The sequence below is a fragment of the Capra hircus genome, chromosome 4 (genome assembly GCF_001704415.2).
Source record: "Capra hircus breed San Clemente chromosome 4, ASM170441v1, whole genome shotgun sequence".
Classification (NCBI taxonomy): Eukaryota; Metazoa; Chordata; class Mammalia; order Artiodactyla; family Bovidae; genus Capra; species Capra hircus.
This window is the reverse complement of record NC_030811.1, coordinates 94,101,129-94,122,167: the sequence shown is the minus strand read 5'-3', so window position 1 is coordinate 94,122,167 and position 21,039 is coordinate 94,101,129. Positions and strand designations below refer to the sequence as shown.

The 21,039-nt window shown below is 39.0% G+C and overlaps 1 protein-coding gene across 1 annotated transcript in view; it reads right to left on the bottom strand.

Annotated features, from left to right (window-relative positions):
• SNX13 (sorting nexin 13) overlaps positions 1 to 21,039 on the bottom strand; it is a 147,878-nt gene that overhangs the window by 106,315 nt on the left and 20,524 nt on the right. The window lies entirely within an intron of this gene.

The following is a 21,039-nucleotide window of genomic DNA, read 5'->3' as shown; positions in this document are numbered from 1 at the left end:
GGTCTAGTGATCGATTTTAGCTTAATCACTATTATTATTTCTAGTTTAACAACAGAGACACTAAAGCACAGAGAAGATTTTTTAAAAATGGTCCAAGGTCACACAGCTATTAAAGAGTAAGAGTGGGATTTGGTTCTATTCAAATTCTGACTCCTAAGGAACCTTAAAAATTGTCAGCTGACAACTGCCTAAAGTTAAAAGTCACAGTAAGAAAAAAAAAAATTAAAATCATAAATGAGTGGTTTCTTTTATTTAATTAATCAGCTTAATATACCTCGCAAGAATTACATTCAGAAAACTACTTGTAATGAATGTAATAAATTTCTGATTTGAGTACAAAGTACATAAATATAAAGTATAAGTTTTATTAGATGATCAGTTCATCCACATATTCCTTACATAAATAATGGAAATAATTTTGGTTTCAAAGGGTATCAGTTTACTACCATGCATGTATCAGTTATGCATATCAGTTTGGCCTTGAGCAGAGAGACAAACAAAGACATAAAAAATGACCCCTGCTGCCATGATGCTTAAGAATCAAGAAGTGACAATGTAAAAAGTCTTACATGCCTCCTGATAGTAGAAAGCATGTATAAGTAATTTACGTTGTAGTATTTCATGTCTATTAATTCATACTACCATTTATCTCATTTGATCCTCATCACAGACTTCTATGACAGGAAAGGTAGCATAACACAGTACTAAAAACAGAATCAGAAATTACAGGTTCCAGTTTGCCACTAAAGTTCTGTGTAACCTCTGCAAAATCACTAACCTCTCTTTGATTAAGAATTCACACTAGCATAATCAAGGAGCTGAGTTGTGAAATTATCTCTCAAGTCAAGTCCATCAAAGGCAGACTGATTAAGTAACTTTGATGTAGAGCCAGGCATAAACTCTCCCGGTTATATGTGGAGAGTGGGGCTAAGTGTAAACAGCTATTTTCGATCACAGGAAGAACAGACTGTCAGAGCTTCCAGAGAACAGACTTTGAACTCTCCTAAGGAACCAGAAATCAAATTCCCAACATCTGTTGGATCATCAAAAAAAGCAAGAGAGTTCCAGAAAAAACATCTACTTCTGCTTTATTGACTATGCCAAAGCTTTTGACTGTGTGGATTACAAAAAATTGTGGAAAATTCTTCAAGAGATGGGAATACCAGACCATTTGACCTGTCTCCTGAGAAACCTGTATGCAGGGCAAGAAGCAACAGTTAGAACTAGACATGGAACAACTGACTGGTTCCAAAACAGGAAAGGAGTACATCAAGGCTGTATACTGTCACCCTGCTTATTTAACTTATATGCAGAGTACACCATGAGAAACGCTGGGCTGGATGAAGCACAAGCTGGAATCAAGACTGCTGGAAGAAATATCAATAACCTCAGATAGGCAGATGACACCACCGTTATGGAAGAAAGCAAAGGAGAACTAAAGAGCCTCTTGATGAAAGTGAAAGAGGAGAGTGAAAAAGTTGGCTTAAAGCTCAACATTCAGAAAACGAAGATCATGGCATCTGGTCCCATCACTTCATGGCAAACAGATGAGGAAACAGTGGAAACAGTGGCAGACTACTTTTTTGGGCTCCAAAATCACTGCAGATGGTGACCACAGCCATGAAATTTAAAGATGCTTGCTCCTTGAAAGAAAAGCTATGACCAACTTAGCATATTAAAAAGCAAAGACATTATTTTGCCAACAAAGGTCCATCTAGTCAAAGCTATGGTGTTTTCACTAATCATGTACTAATGTGAGAGTTGGACTCTTTATAGCTGAGCACTGAAGATTAATGCTTTTGAACTGTGGTGTTGGAGAAGACTCTTGAGTCTCTTGGACTGCAAGGAGATCCAACCAGTCCAGCCTAAAGGAAATCAGTCCTGGATATTCATTGGCAGGACTGATGCTGAAGCTGAAGCTCCAATCCTCCAAGCCTGATGTGAAGAACTGACTCACTGGAAAAGACCCTGATGCTGGGAAAGATTGAAGGCAGGAAGAGAAGGGGATGACAGAGGATGAGATGGTTGGATGGCATCACCAACTCAATGGACATGAGTTTGGGTAACCTATGGGAGTTGGCGATGGACAGGGAAGCCCAGCATGCTGCAGTCCATGGGGTCACACAAGAGATGGACACGACTGAGCGACTGAACTGTACTGAAGAGTCTCAATAGAGTGAGTCAGCCACTCTCAGTTATATTCACCTGGTATGTCTCAACACATTACATGGCATAGGGCAGCCAGCCAGACAGGGCTGAGACTCACAAAGCTGATGTTACTTCAGTGCCAACCTGGGTCACAGAAACTACATACAGGAATTCAACAACAAAAATAAGTACCCAGAAGAAGAATGGCCTTATTGAAACTATAGATTGTTTTCCTTCCACCTTATTCCATCTGTAAGTAATTGCAACAGAATGAGCTCCTGACACTGAACTTTGGCTCATTCAACAATATACAGTAATTTAACCAAGGCCTGCTACAAAGAAGCTGCTCAGTAAATATGGAACCAATTAATTCATTTACTAACGAGAGAAGTAAATGAGGGAAGTAACAGAAAGAGACGGGAGAAGGGCAAAAGGGAGGAAAAAAGGAAATGGCAAGAAAAGGAAAGGGAAGGTGAAAAAGAAAAGGACCCTAAACTGAAGTCCTCCTTCTCACTCCCACCTCAGGACTGTATGCAGAGCTACACATTCCTACCAGCATAACCCACACCAAGGCCCCAATCTCAAAGAAAAAGAGAGGAAAAGGTTGAAAAAAAGGTTTCAGCATACCCCACACCAGCCTACATCACTACTTCCCATTCAGGGAGGCAGCACGGAGAGGCTGCCTCAGAGGGACCATCAGTACATTTAGCTAAGTTGGTCCCCAATCCCTCTTTTGATACTCTGCTAACTGCTAAGTCACTTCAGTCGTGTCTGACTCTGTGCAACCCCAGAGACAGCAGCCCACCAGGCTCCCCCATCCCTGGGATTCTCCAGGCAAGAATACTGGAGTGGGTTGCCATTTCCTTCTCCAATGCATGAAAGTGGAAAGTGAAAGTGAAGTTGCTCAGTCGTGTCCCACTCTTAGCGACCCCATGGCCTGCAGCCTACCAGGCTCCTCAACCCATGGGATTTTCCAGGCAACAGTACTGGAGTGGGGTGCCATTGCCTTTTCCGTTTGATACTCTGGGGACATGTAAATAAAAATCCTCTTCCACTCACAACTAGTATATCCTTGTGAGGATAATTAAACACCAGCGTGATATGGTGCATGTTTTCAATCCAGCTGCTGGGCCAAGAAGGACAGAGGGCCTTGTCTCTAATAAGACGGCCAACTGCCCAGCTGGCAAAGATTATGGCCACTGGGTACCTGTGGACTTTCTCCTCCCACTCCCAACCAGGGGTGCCCAGATATGTATATATGTATGTATATATGTGTTATATACATACATATACACTAGCCCCATGTAGTCAGTTCTCTAGTAACAGAACTCTCTCCCTTAAAATGGAGGTCTACAGTTAAACTTTTACATATTTTCAAAAATTAATTATGTGCACACATGTAAGTAACTACTTTAACAAACCCTTTAATTTTTTATTAGAGCAGTAGTCATAAAAGGTCACAGACTGCTATGTAATTAGCACACCTAGCATCCAATGACAAAGAAAACACAAGAAAACAAAAAGTGATACAACTGATTCAGTGTCTTTTAAATGAGATTCCATCAATTACAAAATAACTATATACAGTTTGAATAAATAACAGGTACATTCATAGGCATTTGCTTATTCAGAATACACACTAAGTTGGGCTGCAGAACCTCTCCCCACCCCCAGAGCCCATACATTGGGAACCACTGGAATTAGAGTCTAAAAGAAACTACAGTATTGAAAAAACAAAAGACTGTATTTACTGAATGCTTTCCCTTATACAGAAAGAATAATAAAAGTATTTAAAATGTGGATGGAGCAGTATAGCAAAGAACAGTCCTGACAGGCTTCGAGCAGGCTCAAAGCCTCCAACTGCAAAACCACATTAACAAGGTTTCCTGAATTTCTGATAAAAGGCCCAGAAGATACATAAAGCTGAAATAAATTAACCAAAGGTACTTTTTAGAAGCTATATTTTTCTAACTACACACAATGCTTTTGTGCCTTAATAATAAATAACTAAAAAAATAGTAAAGAGTTTTTAAAATAAACTTTTAATCTTTATCAAAAAGAAAATTACTTTCCTTATGTTTCCATTTGACAGATAAATGTCTATTTTTAATTTTTATATATATATATCAGTCTCATTATATATATATATATATCAGTCTCATTCCTAAACAAATATATGTGTGTGTATATATGTATTATGTATATATAAATGACATGTAAAAAGGAAAAGTAGCCCCTTAAAAATAACTGATCAAAGCAAGTTTTAAAGCTACTAAAGAATAAGACAGCTGAATATCTAATTATGCAAGCTAATCAAACCCATCAATATATTAGAAAATGCCAATTTTGTGCATTTTGAACAAATTTTTTTGTATTAGCATATGTACCCAGATTATTTTTTGAATTCAATTACATACCAGTAAAGAAAAGTATGTATAGCTATCATTCATCCAAGAAAGGGAGGGTAACAGTTATAAATATAGAAACATTTGCTTATACTTTTAAATATAAGTATATACAGAAACTTTTTAAAATCATCTACAAGGAGAAAATGGGGTAAAAGAGGACAGGTATGAGAACTAGGCACTTTGAAAATACTTTGCTCTGCAGATCTAATTTTGTATTGGTATAAACATCTTACACATAAAAAGAATTTCAAAAGCAATCTCTAAAAAGCAAAGTGAAATTTGAAAGTCTATATATACTAACAATGTGGAAAAACCACATAGAGGAAGTATTTCAAGTGATTTTAAAATATAGTAATTTTACTGTGAATCATTGCTTCAGTAACAAATAGTGTTGACAGTTCCAACAAAATGAACTCAGGCTATTGGAGGAATGGCTAATTCCAAGGCTAGAGCAAGAAATGAGTTTAAGATGGGTCCGAACACTTTATCATACCAGAAAGCTACCAAAGATTACTAAAAAAAGTCAAACTCAGCAGACAACCTGAAGAGGTTTCACCTGGCTAAAAATGGAATCAGTAACAATAACAACCGCAATGGACTGGAGTACTTCAAGTATCTGAGTTCATGAAATTTGTAGATACTTTTAAATTTCACTGATCTTTGAAGGGTTCTAAAGAACCAACTATTTTTGAAAAGTGTTAGAGAATTAGGCATTTACAGGGGTGATCAGAGAGTTGATAAAAAATCAGTTTCTCTTTAAGGAGAAAAATTCATATAATAAGAAAGGACAGAATATTGCCATATTGCAATCCCTAATATACTAAGAATTGATGCTTTTGAACTGTGATGTTGGAGAAGACTCTTGAGAGACCCTTGGACTGCAAGGAGTTCCAACCAGTCCATTGTAAAGGAGATCAACCCTGGGTGTTCTTTGGAAGGAGTGATGCTAAAGCTGAAACACCAGTACTTTGCCCACCTCATGCGAAGAGCTGACTCATTGGAAAAGACCCTGATGCTGGGAGGGATTGGGGGCAGGAGGAGAAGGGGACGACCGAGGATGAGATGGCATCACCGACTTGATGGATGTGAGTTTGAGTGAACTCCGGGAGATGGTGATGGACAGGGAGGCCTGGCGTGCTGCAATTCATGGGGTCGCAAAGAGTCAGACATGACTGAGCGACTGAACTGAACTGAACATATTAGTGATTTAGCAGTCTAGGTAAGGCATTGGAGGTGGGGAGGGAGGAAGAAGGAAAAGAGAGAAAGAGAGAATATGAAACAAACATACATGCCTCTTGGAATAAAAATACACATCAATTCAGTTCTGTCACTCAGTCGTGTTCGACTCTTTGCGACCCCATGGACTGCAGCACGCCGGGCCTCCCTGTCCATCACCAACCCCCAGAGTTTACTCAAACTTATGTCCATTGAGTTGGTGATGTGATCCAATCATCTTATCCTCTGTCGTCCCCTTCTCCTCCCGCCTTCAATCTTTCCCAGCATCAGGGTCTTTTCCAATGAGTCAGTTCTTCGCATCAGGTGGCCAAAGTACTGGAGTTTCAGCTTCAACATCACCATCAATCAAAGTTTCGTGGGGGTGGGGTGGGGGGAAATCAAACCTGAATCTGACTGAGGAAACACACAAAGACTGAGAAAATGTTACATCATGGAGATGAACTAAGCAAAATTCAGACTATGAGAAACAGTAAAGGGAAGAAGATCCAATTCCTGCAACAAACACAGGGCAAGGGGGAAAAAGAGGAGGAGGGGAGAGGAAGGTTAAGGAGAATCTGCAGGTTAACACTGCAATATGCAAACTTATTCAACTTGATTATAACAAAAAAACAGTGGAGAGAGAAGAAGGAGGATGAGGAGGGAAAGAAGGAAGAGAAACTGGGTAATTATAAACATTTTTTAATGACATTAACAAGTTGCTGTTTATTTTTTGGCTTGATATAATGAATGGTACCAGCTATTATGCTTTAACAAAAAGAACCCTTAATGTTTTAGAGATGCATGATGAAATATTTAAAGATGGAATCATATGATCTAGAATATGCTTCAAAATAATCCTGGAAGTAGACAGTAGGAGAAAAGTAAAAAAGGATCAACACAAAATATAATTAGCCATGAGGTGATAAATGTCTAAGCTGGGTGTGACAGAGGGAAGTTCATTACACTCATCTTTCTACTTTTAAGGCTTGAAATTTTTCACTAAAAACATTTTTTAAAACACACAATAATCACAAAATTCACTTACATAGTAAATGCACTTGTATTTCTTAAGGAATCAATACCAGAAATAAACAGTCCATAAACATGCTAAATGTTCATAGCCCAGAGACTTGGGATTAAAAGATGTCTGTGATTAGTTGACAGTAAAGCAATATACACTTGGCTATTCAATCAAGACAAAGATTCTTTTAAATGTGGAACTACTTTAAGTAATGAGTTTTAACATCCTATATGGGTTATGCATTCATTTTAAATAAGAACTATTGTCTTCTAAAATTATTGTTCTGGGAGGTTACACTGATCCTATAATAATTGGGCAGCTATGTATTGGGCCTTAATCATACAAAGATGAATCAAGCAGTTTCTGCCCTCAAAATGCTCACAAACTAGGAAGGCAAAATACACATGGAACGATAAACAACTGTAGCAAGTGCCATAATGAAAAGTTACAAAATGTTTGAGAATACAAAAAAGATAAGTCCTCCAGAGCTTAAATAGTAGTGATAAATTTGCTTTGTCTTCCAAAAGCAGTTTTGCAGGTGAACAAGAAAAATCAATCTCTTTTCTTTACAGTTACCCATTTCTTTCCATCAAAATGGTATTATTGGAACCTGATTAGTAAAATTCAAGTGAACAAAGATTTTAAAATGCTAGCACTACAGAAGAGTATGCCAAAGGGGAAATACTCTTTGACTCAAAAGTAGGACAGAGAATATCATTTGTTTACTGAACTTAAGCTCAATGCTCAAGGCTATTTATACTTTTATGTCTAAGTATATTTAAGATTCCATCTATAAAAGGCAATAAAGTAAGTTGTGAGGGATAAATACAGTATTGAACAGTTTCCAAAACTACACAAAACCAAAAGACAGTCTTTTCAACAAACGGTGCTATCAAAATCAGACATCCACATGCAAAAAAAATAATCTAAGACACAGATCGTATACCTTTTACAAAAATTAACTCAAAATGGACTATATACCTAAATGTAAAACATAAAACTATAAATCTCCAGAAGATAACATAGATGACTTTGAGTATAGTGATGCCTTTTTAGATATAACACCAGACATAATCTATGAAAAAAATTAATTGATAAGCTAAATGTCACTAAAATTAAAAACTTCTGCAAAACAGTATTATGATAATTAAAAGACAAGCCACAGACTAGGGAAAAATATTTGCAAATGACATATTTAATACAGGCCTTTTTATCCAAAACTACAAATAACTCTTAAAACTCAACAGTAAGGAAATAAAATTCTGGTTAAAAAATGGGCCACAGATTTTAACAGACATCTCACCAAAGAAGATATGAAAGTGAAAGTCGCTAAGTTGTGTTCAACTTTTTGCAACCCCATGGACTGTAGCACACCAGGCTTCTCTGTCTGTGAAATTCTCCAGGTAAGAATACTGGAGTGGATTGCCATTACCTTCTCCAGAGGATCTTTCCAACCAAGGGACTGAACCCAGGTCTCCTAAACTGGAGGCAGATTCTTTACCATCTGAGCCACCAGGGAAGCCCCAAAGAAGATATACAGATGGCAAATGTGCACATGAAAAGATGCTCCACATATGTCCCCAGGGAGACACAAATTAAAAACAGAATAAGACCCCACTACATACCAATCAGAATGGCTAAAATACAGAATAACTAAATGCTAGCAAGAATGTGGAGCAACAGGAACTCACTGGCAGCAAGGCAAAATCATACAGCCACACTGGAAGATAGTTTGGCAATTCCTTACAAAACTAAACACAATTTTACCATACAGCAATCATACTCCTTGGGATTTATCCAAGAGAACTGAAAACTCATGTCCACACAAAAACGCAGATCAACTTATTCATAACTGCCAAAACATGGAAGCAACCAGGACATCCTAAAGTGAGTGAATGGATATATAAACTGTGGTACACCCAGACAACAGAGTATTGTTCAGCGCTAAAAAGAAGTGAGCTACCAAACCATGGAAAGACACTGAGGAACTTTAAATGCATGCTACAGAGTGAAAGAAGCTAATGCAAAAAGGCTACTTACTGTATGATTCCAAGCATATGACATTCTGAGAGACAACACTATGGAGCCAATAAAAAGATGCGGCGTGGTATAAGACTGGGTGGTGAACTGGCAGAGCACAGACAATTTTTAGGACAGTGAAAATACCCTGCACGTTATTATAATAATGGATATACATTATTATTTTTTATCTAAGCCAACAGAACATACAATACCAAGAGTTTTGAAGCCCAAAATAAATTATGGACTTTGGGTGATTATCATGTCTATATAGGTTCATCTTTGGTTAAAAAAAAAAGGCAGCATTCTGGTGAGAGAGGTTGATAATGAAAGAGACTGCGGGAGAGCAGGGAGCACACGTGAAATCTCTGTACCTTCCTTTTGATTCTGTTACAAATCTAAAACTGCTCTTTTAAAAAGTCTTTTAAAAACTACATATAAATAATCACAAGCACAAGATAGTTTTACAAAAGGAGACAATGGTAACAAGACACTATCAGTCATTAATTATAAAAAACTGGTACACAGTCATAGCCAGCCATATCAATGCCCGAAAGTACAAAACTCAACTGTAAAACTGCTCAAAATTCATTCAACTTTAAATAAAGTATAAAGAAACCTATTTTTACACTACATTAAAATCAATTATTTAGATTGATTTCACAGATTTCATAATCTCTCATCTTAGTATAGGAAATAAGAGATCAACATCTCTGATACAGGAAAACCTAAGAGAACATACACAAAATACGTGTAATATATTTAAGGAAAATTGTTAGGTGATCAGAATTTTAGTTGACATAACACATTAACACATACTTCAACCAGCTCCATCGAAACGCCACTCCTCCCAAAGAAAATCACTGTCTTTATTCCGGATACCTAGTGTGTAAATTCCTCTAATATAATCTGGTGTGGTCAAAAACCAGCTAGATCAAAATCAACAATCAAATCCTAACATCTTGTGGGACAGCTTTTTAAATATAATTTTTAATTATGAGATTTAACATTTTTATCTGGGAAATCCCTCCTGGCGAATCCCATGGACGGAGGAGCCTGGTAGGCTGCAGTCCGTGGGGTTGCTAAGAGTCGGACAGGACTGAGTGACTTCACTTTCACTTTTCACTTTCATGCACTGGAGAAGGAAGTGGCAGCCCACTCCAGTGCTCTTGCCTGGGGAATCCCAGGGACAGAGGAGCCTGGTGGGCTGCCGTCTATGGGGTCGCACAGAGTTGGACACGACTGAAGCAATGCGGCAGCAGCAACATTTATACAAATGGAATTTATTACAAAGGGAAGTTGTTGCAAAGAGGGAACATGCACACTCAAAACTATGACAGTTCCACTTGCAGGAATTATTCCTTTTCCCTCCCACGGAGCATAAACAGAAAAGCCAAAGGCCAGTTCCAACATATCACCCTAGAGGAGATTTTTCTATAAAGAGCCTTTACTTTGACTCAAACAAAACAAATAAAGATAATACAGCAAACCCTAACAAATTATACTCAGAACTTGAAACCCACCAAGTGACAGAAACTTATTACTCATGTGGGTTACATTCTGGTGGCAAAATACCAGAGCTCCATTTGTATGTGTGTGTGTGTAACTCTGTGCTTAAACGTGTACAATAAAATAATAGGAAATACCCTCCCTAACTAAATACTCTAGTCTCAAGTCACTGACCATGGTGTCCAGGATCAAACCTCAGCAAACAAGGAACTGAGGCGGGGAGCATTCACTGTCAGCTTACTTACTGAAAATGGGGTAGGTCTCAGCCCATCCGACTTCATGGCTCATTATTACTCAATCCTCAAAATCAAGGGATTGAGCCTGTCTCCTTTTCCACTAGTCAGCTGAGGCTTTCAAGTCAAGTTTCCTCTCCTACCCTAGTATGTAACAGAACCAAACATATCTCAGACATTTCAGTAGGTCATGAGGGTTGGTCTTTGATACAAAGAATTTAAAATTCAATAAAGGGATCAAAAATTGCCAGCACATTATTTTGTTAAATTCTGAATAAAAATTTTTTTTGAATCACCTAAGAATAAAATAACTTTTCTCGAAAAATAGAAAAATCGGGAATCACCTCTGCAAGGCAATAATGGAATAAAGCTGAGTCGCAACAATCTCCATGAAAATGAGCCACAAAATGATTGTCACAGTCCCAACACATGCTACAAGGTGTACCTGATGTGAGTCCAAGATGTGATTTATCACTTTATAGTTATTTTGAAGAAAGAAGCAAAATATTTATCTGTATCTATATCACTATCAAAAAAGGAAAAACAAAAGATAAACCAAGAATGTAATACGTTTAAAAAATGGCAGTCTGTTTCTTAGTAGAAGTAAACTTAGAATACCTATGCCCCTTTCATGAAGGGATGTGAATTCACATAAATGATTTAAGCACTTCCTTTTCCCTAGTTTAGTTTGACAACAGACACTTCAAAGAGGAATAAACTAACAGCCTCAAGAAGAAACCAGCTGCATAAAGAATGAATTGAAATGAAATCATATCTCTTATGATTATACAGTGGAAGTGACAAACATATTCAAGGGACTGGATCTGATAGACAGAGTGCCTGAAGAACTATGGATGGAAAGAGGTTCATAACACTGTACAGGACGTGGTGATCAAGACCATCCCCATGGAAAAGAAGTGCAAAAAGGCAGATTGGCTGTCTGAGGAGGCCTTACAAATAGCTGAGAAAAGAAGAGAAGCGAAAAGGCAAAAGAGAAAAGGAAAGATACACCCATCTAAATCAAGAGTTCCAAAAAATAGCACGGAGAGATAACAAAGTGAACAAAGCCTCTTTAAGTGAACAAAGCAAAGAAACAGAGGAAAACAACAGAATGGGAAAGAGAGATCTCTTCAAGAAAACTGGAGATACCAAGGGAACGCTTCATGCAAAGATGGGCTAAATAAAGGACAGAGATGGTATGGACCTAACAAAAGCAGATGTTAAGAGGTGGCAAAACACACAGAAGAACTGTACAAAAAAGATCATCATGACCTGGATAACCATGAGGGTGTGATCACTCACCTACAGCCAGACATGCTAGAGTGTGAAGACAAGCGGGCCTCAAGAAGCATTACTACGAACAAAGCTAGCAGAGGCAACAGAACTCCAGCTGAGCTATTTCAAATCCTAAAAGACGCTGCTGTTAAAGTGCTGTACTCACTATGCCAGCAAATCTGGAAAACTCAGCAGTGGCCACAGGACTGGAAAAGGTCAGTTTTCATTCTAATCCCAAAGAAAGTAAAAGTGAAGTCGTTCTGTCGTGTCCGACTCTTTGTGACCCCATGGACTGTAACCTATCAGGCTCCTCTGTCCATGGGATTTTCCAGGCAATAGTACTAGAGTGGATTGCCATTTCCTTCTCCAGCGGATCTTCCCGACCCAGGGGATCAAACCCAGGTCTCCCACATTGTAGACAGCCGCTTTACCGTCTGAGCCACCAGGGAAGTCCTAATCCCAAAGAAAGGCAATGCCAAAGAATGTTCAAACTACCATACAATTATGCTCATTTCACATGCTAGCAAGGTAATACTCAAAATTCTTGAAGTTAGGCTTCAACAGTACATGAACCTAGAACTTCCAGATATTCAAGCTGGATTTAGAAAAGGTAGAGGAACCAGAGGTCAAATTGCCAACATCACTGGATCATAGGAAAAGCAAGAGAATTCCAGGAAAGCATCTACTTCTGCTTCATTGACCATGCTAAAGTCTTTGACTGTGTGGATTACAACAAACTGGAAAATTCTTCAAGAGACGGGAATATCAGACCACCTTACCTGCCTCCTGAGAAACCTGTATGCAGGTCAAGAAGCAACAGTTAGAACCAGACATGGAAAAACAGACTGGTTCCAAATTGGGAAAGTACATCAAGGCTGTATATTGTCACTCTGCTTATTTAACTTATATGTAGAGTACATCATGTGAAATACCAGGCTTGATGAAGCACAAGCTGGAATCAACACTGCCAAAGAAATATCAATAACCTCAGATATGCAGATGACACCACCCTTATGGCAGAAAGGGAAGAGCCTTCTTGATGGAAGATAAAGAGGAGAGTGAAAAAGGTGGCTTAAAACTCAACATTCAAAAAAACGAGTTCATGGGATCCAGTCCCATTACTTCATGGCAAATAGATGGGGAAACAATGAAAACAATGGCAAACTTTATTTTCTTGGGCTCCAAAATCACTTCAGACTGTAAATGCAGCCATAAAATTAAAAGACACTTGTTCCTTGGAAGAAAAGCAATGACAAACCTAGACATAGTAGTAAAAAGCAGAGACATTACTCTGCCAATAAAGGTCTGTATGGTCAAAGTTATGGCTTTTCCAGCAGTCATGCAGTCCAGCAGTCTTTTCCAGCAGGATGAGAGAGTTGGACAATAAAAAAGGCTGAGCATCAAAGAACTGATGCCTTAGAACTGTGGTGTTGGAGAAGACTTTTGAGGGTCCCTTGGACAGCAAGGAGATCAAACCAGTCAATCCTAAAGGAAATCAACCCTGAATATTCATTGGAAGGACTGATGTTGAACCTCTAATACTTTGGCCACCTGATGCAAAGAACTGACTCATTGGAAAAGACCCTGATGCTGGGAAAGACTAAAGGCAGAAGGAGACCAGGGTGAGAGAGGACAAGATGGTTGGATGGCATCACCGACTCAAAGGACATGCGTTTGAGCAAAGTCTGGGAGATGGTGAAGGACAGGGAAGCCTGGCGTGCTGTAGTCCATGGGGTCGCAAAGAGTTGGACATGACTGAGCAACTTAACAACAACAAAGAATGAAAGGAACAAACAGGGGCTGCAAAGAGGAAGTTTCCGAATTCTGATAAAGTTGGAAAGAATAAAGGGAAACTGATACTCCTTTCCAAGTATTCCGGATTATCTTTAAGCAGAACACCTGCAAGTCCCAGGATTCTGTTTTTGCTCTCCTACAGCCATGCTATATATGCAATCCCTAAGTAACCTTGCTTACTTCTAACTACCTCATATGTACCATGACTTTCAAAGCTGTGTCTCCAATCCAGATACACCTCCTGAGTTTCTAACACTTATATTCAACAGTATGCTGAACGTTTTTGCCTGAATTTCTCACAGGTATTTCAAACTCATCACGTCTAAAATCAAATTTATACCATACCCCAAATTTCCTATATTCCCCTATTTAAATTAAAAGGAGATACCAGCACCTAATCAATCACTGAAAAAAAGAAATCTTAAGAGTTATCCTGAACTGCCCTCTTAGAACTCTCACACTCAACTAATTGGTTATATTTTACAGCTTAAGCATGTCTCGTGGCCCTCCGTCTCCTCAACACCAAAGCCTGAGATAAGACCTTTGCTCAGGCCTGCAAGACTACAATTGCTGCTTCTCCTCTATTCCATCTTCCACCCTGCCTCTCCTCTATTCTATCCTCCTTTTTTTCAAAGGCCAAAATGACCTCTGAATTAGAAATACCTGGCTTTTTCATGAGTAGGACCTGTTCTCTTGGTTTTGTTCTCTGGGATGGATTCTCTCTTTCTAGCAAAACCTCTATCAAGTTCCCTTCAAGAATCAGCTCAAACTTCTATCTTCTATCAAATAAGTCTTCCCTTAGAAGCACCTCTCCCTTCCCAGCTGGAAGGTTCAGTCCTCGCATTCCCTGTCTCCACTGCACTATTTAAGTTCTACAGCAATTATTTATGCACATCTACCTTTTCTAGACCAGAGACGTCTTTCACTCACTGATCAAACATTTAGTAAAGTCCAGCATGTGCTCCCTACAGGCAGGTTCTGCAAGTAAAGGATTGTTCTGGGTCTCAATAAGCTCACAATCTTGTGGAGGAGGAGAATTACATATAAAATAATACAGTAAGAAAATGACAAACACGCATCAGCTATTACAAGGCACTAGTAAGAAGGAGCAGGTACTCCAACCCAGCCTAAAAAGGAGGAGGGGCGACAAATCAGAGGACACATCCTGAGGAAGGTGATATGTAAGATTAATCTCAGAGGCTAACAGGACACAGCCAAGTGAAGAAGAGGGCAACTGCCGATGAGAAGACAAGAGGAGCAGGCACTGAAGCAAAAGAGAGTATCCCATAGGGAAGCCACCGCAAGTTGTTTTTAAAGGATAGATTGTCAGAGGCATATGTAATGTTCAAGTTTAAATCATTCTATCAATTATGTGCAAGATTTGAAATAGGCAGGAAAATCTATAAAGAGCAATTATAGTCATATTACCTAAAAGCCAGAAATAGAGCAAAAGCAGGTGTGATGAACAGAAATCTGCATACTGGAGGAATATCTAGAAGATCTGATCAACAAATCAATAGACTGCATGGAGCGTGAGAAAGAGCCATCATCACAGCTTCTTAAGCTGACTGAACAACTAGTCACTCTAAACAAGATACAAGAAAGAGGGCTGGGGGATGGCATGTTTGCTGTTTTGTTTTGTGGATGAAGACGTGAAGTTCAGTACGGGACATATTCAGAGTAAAGATATATGCAGAGCTTAAGTGAAGACAGCCAGCAAGCAAATAGATATAGTAGTACAAGTTATTTTCAAGGGACTATTCAGGACTGACAGACTCAGAACTGATCACCACACAGCCATCTAAAAAAAATGACAATGAAGCATATTATGAAGAGAGCAGAAAGTCAAGGATGAAATACTGGTAACATCAATATTTTAAGAAGCAGAAAAGGAAAAATGAAGCTCATGAAGATGACTTGAGAAGGTAAGCTCAGTTCAGTCCAGTCGCTCAGCCGTGTCCGACTCTTTGTGACCCCATGAATCGCAGCACACCAGGCCTCCCTGTTCATCACCATCTCCCGGAGTTCACTTAGACTCATGTCCATCGAGTCCGTGATGCCATCCAGCCATCTCATCCTCGGTCGTCCCCTTCTCCTCCTGCCCCCAATCCCTAAGCTCAGAAAGGTATAAAAAGAACCAGTAATGGATGGAGCCCTACAATCTTAGAAAGCATGATCAACAGGTCTAAAGGAGAAGAGCTCAGTAGGTAAAGGTCAGTAAATGTCCAGAGGATTTGACAACTAGAAGGTAACTGAGGGTGACATCTAAAGAGTAGGAAACACAAAAATAGACTGCAGTAGTTCAGAGGTGAGTGGGAACAGATTTGTATAGATATATCAGGTTTTAGGATGGGAAGAAATGGCAACCCACTCCACTATTCTTGCCTAGTAAATTCCATGGAGAGAGGAGCCTGGCAGTTACAGTCTGTGGGGTCACAAAAGAATTGGACACGACTGAGCACACACACGCACGCACTCAGGCTCTAGGGAAGGATCCAGTAAAAAGTATAAGTGAGATAAGGTATGACGCACAGAGCAGTAGGTGAAGGAATCAAAGGTACAAAGAGAGTCTGACCTCTTTCATTAGAGACAGTTCAGCTTCCAAAGCACAGAATTCTTTAAGAGCAGAGAAAATAACATATTCAACTTAATGCGCCCACAGCTAGCAAAATTCCTGGAACACAATACAAAGATTCTACGATATGTATGAATGCATGCATGAATTCAGGAGGAATCTCCCTTTCTATCAGGCTAAACATTCATTCACCAAAAAAAAAAAAAAAAGGACCATAAAATATTAAAGTGAAAGTGAAGTCGCTCAGTCATGTCCGACTCTTTGCGACCCCGTGGACTGTAGCCCACCAGGCTCCTCCATCCATGGGATTCTCCAGGCAAGAATACTGGAGTGGGTTGCCATTTCCTTCTCCAGGGGATCTTCCCAACCCAGGGATCGAACCCAAGTCTCCTGCATTGCAGGCAGACGCTTTAATCTCTGAGCCACCAGGGAAGTATTAAAATAAATAATCTGACCAAAGGGGGGAATCCTTAAAAGAAACATTCCCTAGAAGCATGTATCTCCACTCTTGAGAGCTACTACTTTTGAGATTTATTTACATTCAATAAACTTAAAAATATCAGAAATGTATGGGATCTAGAGATATCCCATGATAATGTCTATACAGTCTTTGCCATTCAAAAAAAGATCTATTTAGTAGTTTACTAAACAAACAACTAAAAATGAAATCAGTAATTCTTACATACTGTAAAAGGCATGTGGTGATCTCATCTTCTTATCCACAGCCCTGAGAACTGCATTAACCTACCCATCCTCCTCTGCCTCATCTCCAACCATGACTGTACCAGGAATATACACCTGACGCAAAGACAGCCAAGGAACACCAGGGCTGTGCACCGAGGCACACGGTGTCTATACCTGGTGAGACCGGGCTCCACCAGCGAGCTGAGCTAGACTCTTTCTCGGCAATCTGAAAAGTTTTAACTGCCTGTCAATGACGGGCACTGAACCTGAAAAAGGGTATGTATATTCTGGGACTGGAATTTTAAGGGGACATACAGGCCACTCAGTAAGCAAGGAAGCCAAATGAGAAAAGCGGAAATGAGGCAGATAACACTCTAAAAAGACAAGACGAGAGACTCTGTGAGTCCCTGAAAGAGAGAGAACTGAGATTTTAGGTCAGCATTTTAGTTCCCACAGGACCAGCTGCATTCCACTGTACTACCCTGGATTCTCCGTTTTATGTGATATAACGAGGGTGTATGTCTATTCCTTACAAAGACAATCAAGTCATAACTGGAAAAATTCCTACACAAGACTAGATAAGTGCCAACAACATGGAAGTCATTTTTGTTTCAAGTCTAAATAGATACCACACACTGTAATACGCAAGTAGCTATGCTTTCTAATCTGAGCTCTGCTCACAGATCATGTGACCCTGGGCAATCAAAATGTCTCTCAACATTTGTTTACTCACTTCTAAAAGGAACTGAATTACATACTTCTTATACTTAAATGGCTTAAAAATTAACTTGAGATGATAGTGAGGGGTGTGTGTAACAAATTCACAGATATGCTCGAGGCAACTCCTTGGAAGTCTCTTGTGAACTTCTGTAAATGCAAGGAGAATGTAAACTTAGGAGAATAAAAAGGCTCTATCCTAAAACCCTTAACTGGGTTATACGTAATAAATTATTTTGCTATTGAGATCATCATTAAGACTACCAGAAATCCAAAAAGCAGTACCTGCAGCAAATATAGTTATCTTTGTGAAAATAATGAAACTGCCAATGAGGACAAAGCACTCATCTGATACACTGCCTCCCTTCCTGGGCTTCTTAAAAATGCCTTCAGACTACGGTTTAAACCATCTTCCAAGGGATTCCTGAAGTACAGATCACCATGCTCTGAATTATAAGAATGACCCCCATCACACTGGGCCATAGTTACAAGGGTAGATTTCTATAGCTGGTTTAATGGTCTTTGAGACAGCAGAACAGAATAGCTCTGTCAAATAAATAGGTAATCAAGAGTGAGTGGTGACTGTCATCTAGCCAATAAAATCTCTTGCGACTGTCAGCTGAGGTGATGAGAATAAAAGTAGCAGTGAGAGAGCAACAGAGTTAATCATGATGGCACAGCGCCAGCATAGGCAATGATAAAAGCCTAATGCTAGGGAGTGTCACAGAGTAACCATTAGCTAGATCTGGGGGTGTGTGTGTGTGTGTGTGTGTGCATTAGCTAGATCTGGGGTGTGTGTGTGTGTGTGTGTGTGTGTGTGTGTGTACGGTGCTCAGACATGTGTTTAACTCCTATGTGTGTGTGTGTGTGTGTGTGTGTGTGTGTGTGTACGGTGCTCAGACATGTGTTTAACTCCAGTGTGTGTGTGTGTGTGTGCGTGTGTGTGTGTGTGTGTACGGTGCTCAGACATGTGTTTAACTCCAGTCTAGATCTCAATCTATTTGAAATCAGGAAAAGCGACCATTTCTGGTATACTGTGAAGTCTGGCTATCTAATAAGACTCTTTTCTCACAAATTTCTCCAGTCCCTTATAATATAAAATTCTCATCACTGAAGATAATTCCAGAATCTCTGTGCCTTACATAATTTAAAAAAAAAAAAGTCTAACATAGCTCATACTTTTCATAAAGCTAAAGACCTTTTCAGTAGGTCTCTATCTTTAAAACTAAAGACATAAAAACAATGACCTTCAGATTCTTTCCTCAGTACTACACACATAAGTTTATATTCTATTAATATATTCTCTATTAACAGAAAAACTCAATTAGATCTTTCGGAGTTGACATTAGCATCTTAACTTTTTTTTTCCTGGTAAATATAACTTAGGGTCATTTTATGACAAAAATCAAATTAAAAAATGAAATATGGAAAGAAATAGGCAGACTTTAATAATGTCAGAAGGTCATTATTTACTCCAAACTAAATTAAAATCAACCTTACTCAAAAACTTAAGGTATCTAATGACTATTTACCCTATCTTAAACCATTTACTTTGAAATTTCTACATTACCCATTTATCAAGCATAATATAAAGCATTGTTTTCATAAGTAAGTTATAGTGACAGGATGGATAAAGAGACAAAAAACAACTGCCAAGCTCTTTGCAAAAGTAGAACACAAAGAAATCTCACCCACACTAAAGTCAGAGCCTATAAATAACCTTGAAGGTACTCAAGACTATTTTCGCTATTATTGTTTCTCTGTTTTTTCTTTTTCATCATTTTCATTTTATTTTGTACAGCAAACAGATTAATGGCACCCCACTCTAGCACTCTTGCCTGGAAAATCCCATAGACGGAGGAGCCTGGTAGGCTGCAGTCCGTGGGATCGCTAAGAGTCGGACACGACTGATCGACTTCACTTTCACTTTTACTTTCATGCATTGGAGAAGGAAATGGCAACCCACTCCAGTGTTCTTGCCTGGAGAATCCCAGGGACGGGGGAGCCTGGTGGGCTGCCGTCTAAGGGGTCGCACAGAGTCGGACACGACTGAAGCGACTTAGCAGCAGCAGCAGGCCTCTAAAGGGCTTACCAGGTGGCGCTAGTGGTGAAGAATCCACCTGCCAATGCAGATGTAAGAGACGCGGGTTTGATCCCTGGGTCTGCAAGATCGCCTGGAGAAGGAAATGCAACCCAATCCGGTAGTCTCGCCTGGAGGATCCCATGGACAGAGGAGCCTGGCAGCCTATAGCCCATGGGGTCACAAGAGTCAGATACAACTTGGCATGCATGCACAGACCCCTAAAACCATTCTTATGGATTCTAACAACATAAATACAGTGAGAGAAAAGAAGTGAAGGAGCACAACTTCACTTCAGTTTGAATGAAAGGAACAAAGCAAGATCATAGTCAATGAACCTCTAGACAAACCATAAACCTGTCTGAAAAATCTATTTTATTAGATGTATCAAATAGAAGTTGACACCTTAAAAAAAAACAAACTGACCTTTGGTTCATTTTCCTTTTCAAGTCACTATGATTTTACAAAGAGAAGTAGAAAGGAAACTGAGGATATGTATTAATAAATATTAATATGTATGTATTAATAAAATCATGTAGCCATTGTGTAAAATGGACTGACAGTTACTCAAAACTTTAAACATACAACTACCACATGACTGAGAAATTATACTCCTAGGAATATATCTAGGACTGAAAACTCAAATACATATACATATATGTTCACAGCCAAAAGATGGAAATAGCCTAAATGTCCACTAATGAATAAATGGATAAGCAAATTGTGGTCTCTCCTTATAAAAAAGTATTTATTATTCAACCATAAGAAGGAATGAGGCAGTAGTGATATATGCTACAGTGGGGACAGGACATTATGCTAAGTGAAAAGAGCCAGGCTCAAATGGTAGATATTATGTGATTCCATTTATATGAAATACCCAGACTAGAAAAATCCCTAAGACAGAATGTAGAACAATGGCTGCCAACTGCTGGGGGAAGGAAATGGGAAGCAGCTGTAGTGGGTACAATCTTCCTTTCAGGGTGATGAAAATGTTTTAGAACTAGATACAGGTGACCGCACATCTCTGTGATTATACTAAATGCCAGTGAATTGTTCACTTTAAAATGGTAACTATCTTATGTCAATTTCACCTCAATTTTTTGAAAACTTTTAAATAAGAAAAAAAAAACTGGGTCAGCTGTTAGAAGACACAATTTCTAGAACCGGGTTCTAGGCCAGCCACTTATAGCTGACCTCTCTGAGCCTCAATTTCTTCATCTGTAAACAGGTTGGGAACAGATGATATCCAAGCTTCCTCTCATTAACTGTTGCTCTATATGTGCAGCTCTGAATTTTTAAAGAATTGTATCAAATAGCAATTTATCTGGGAAAAAAAAAAGCATGAAGTACTGGTTAATGTT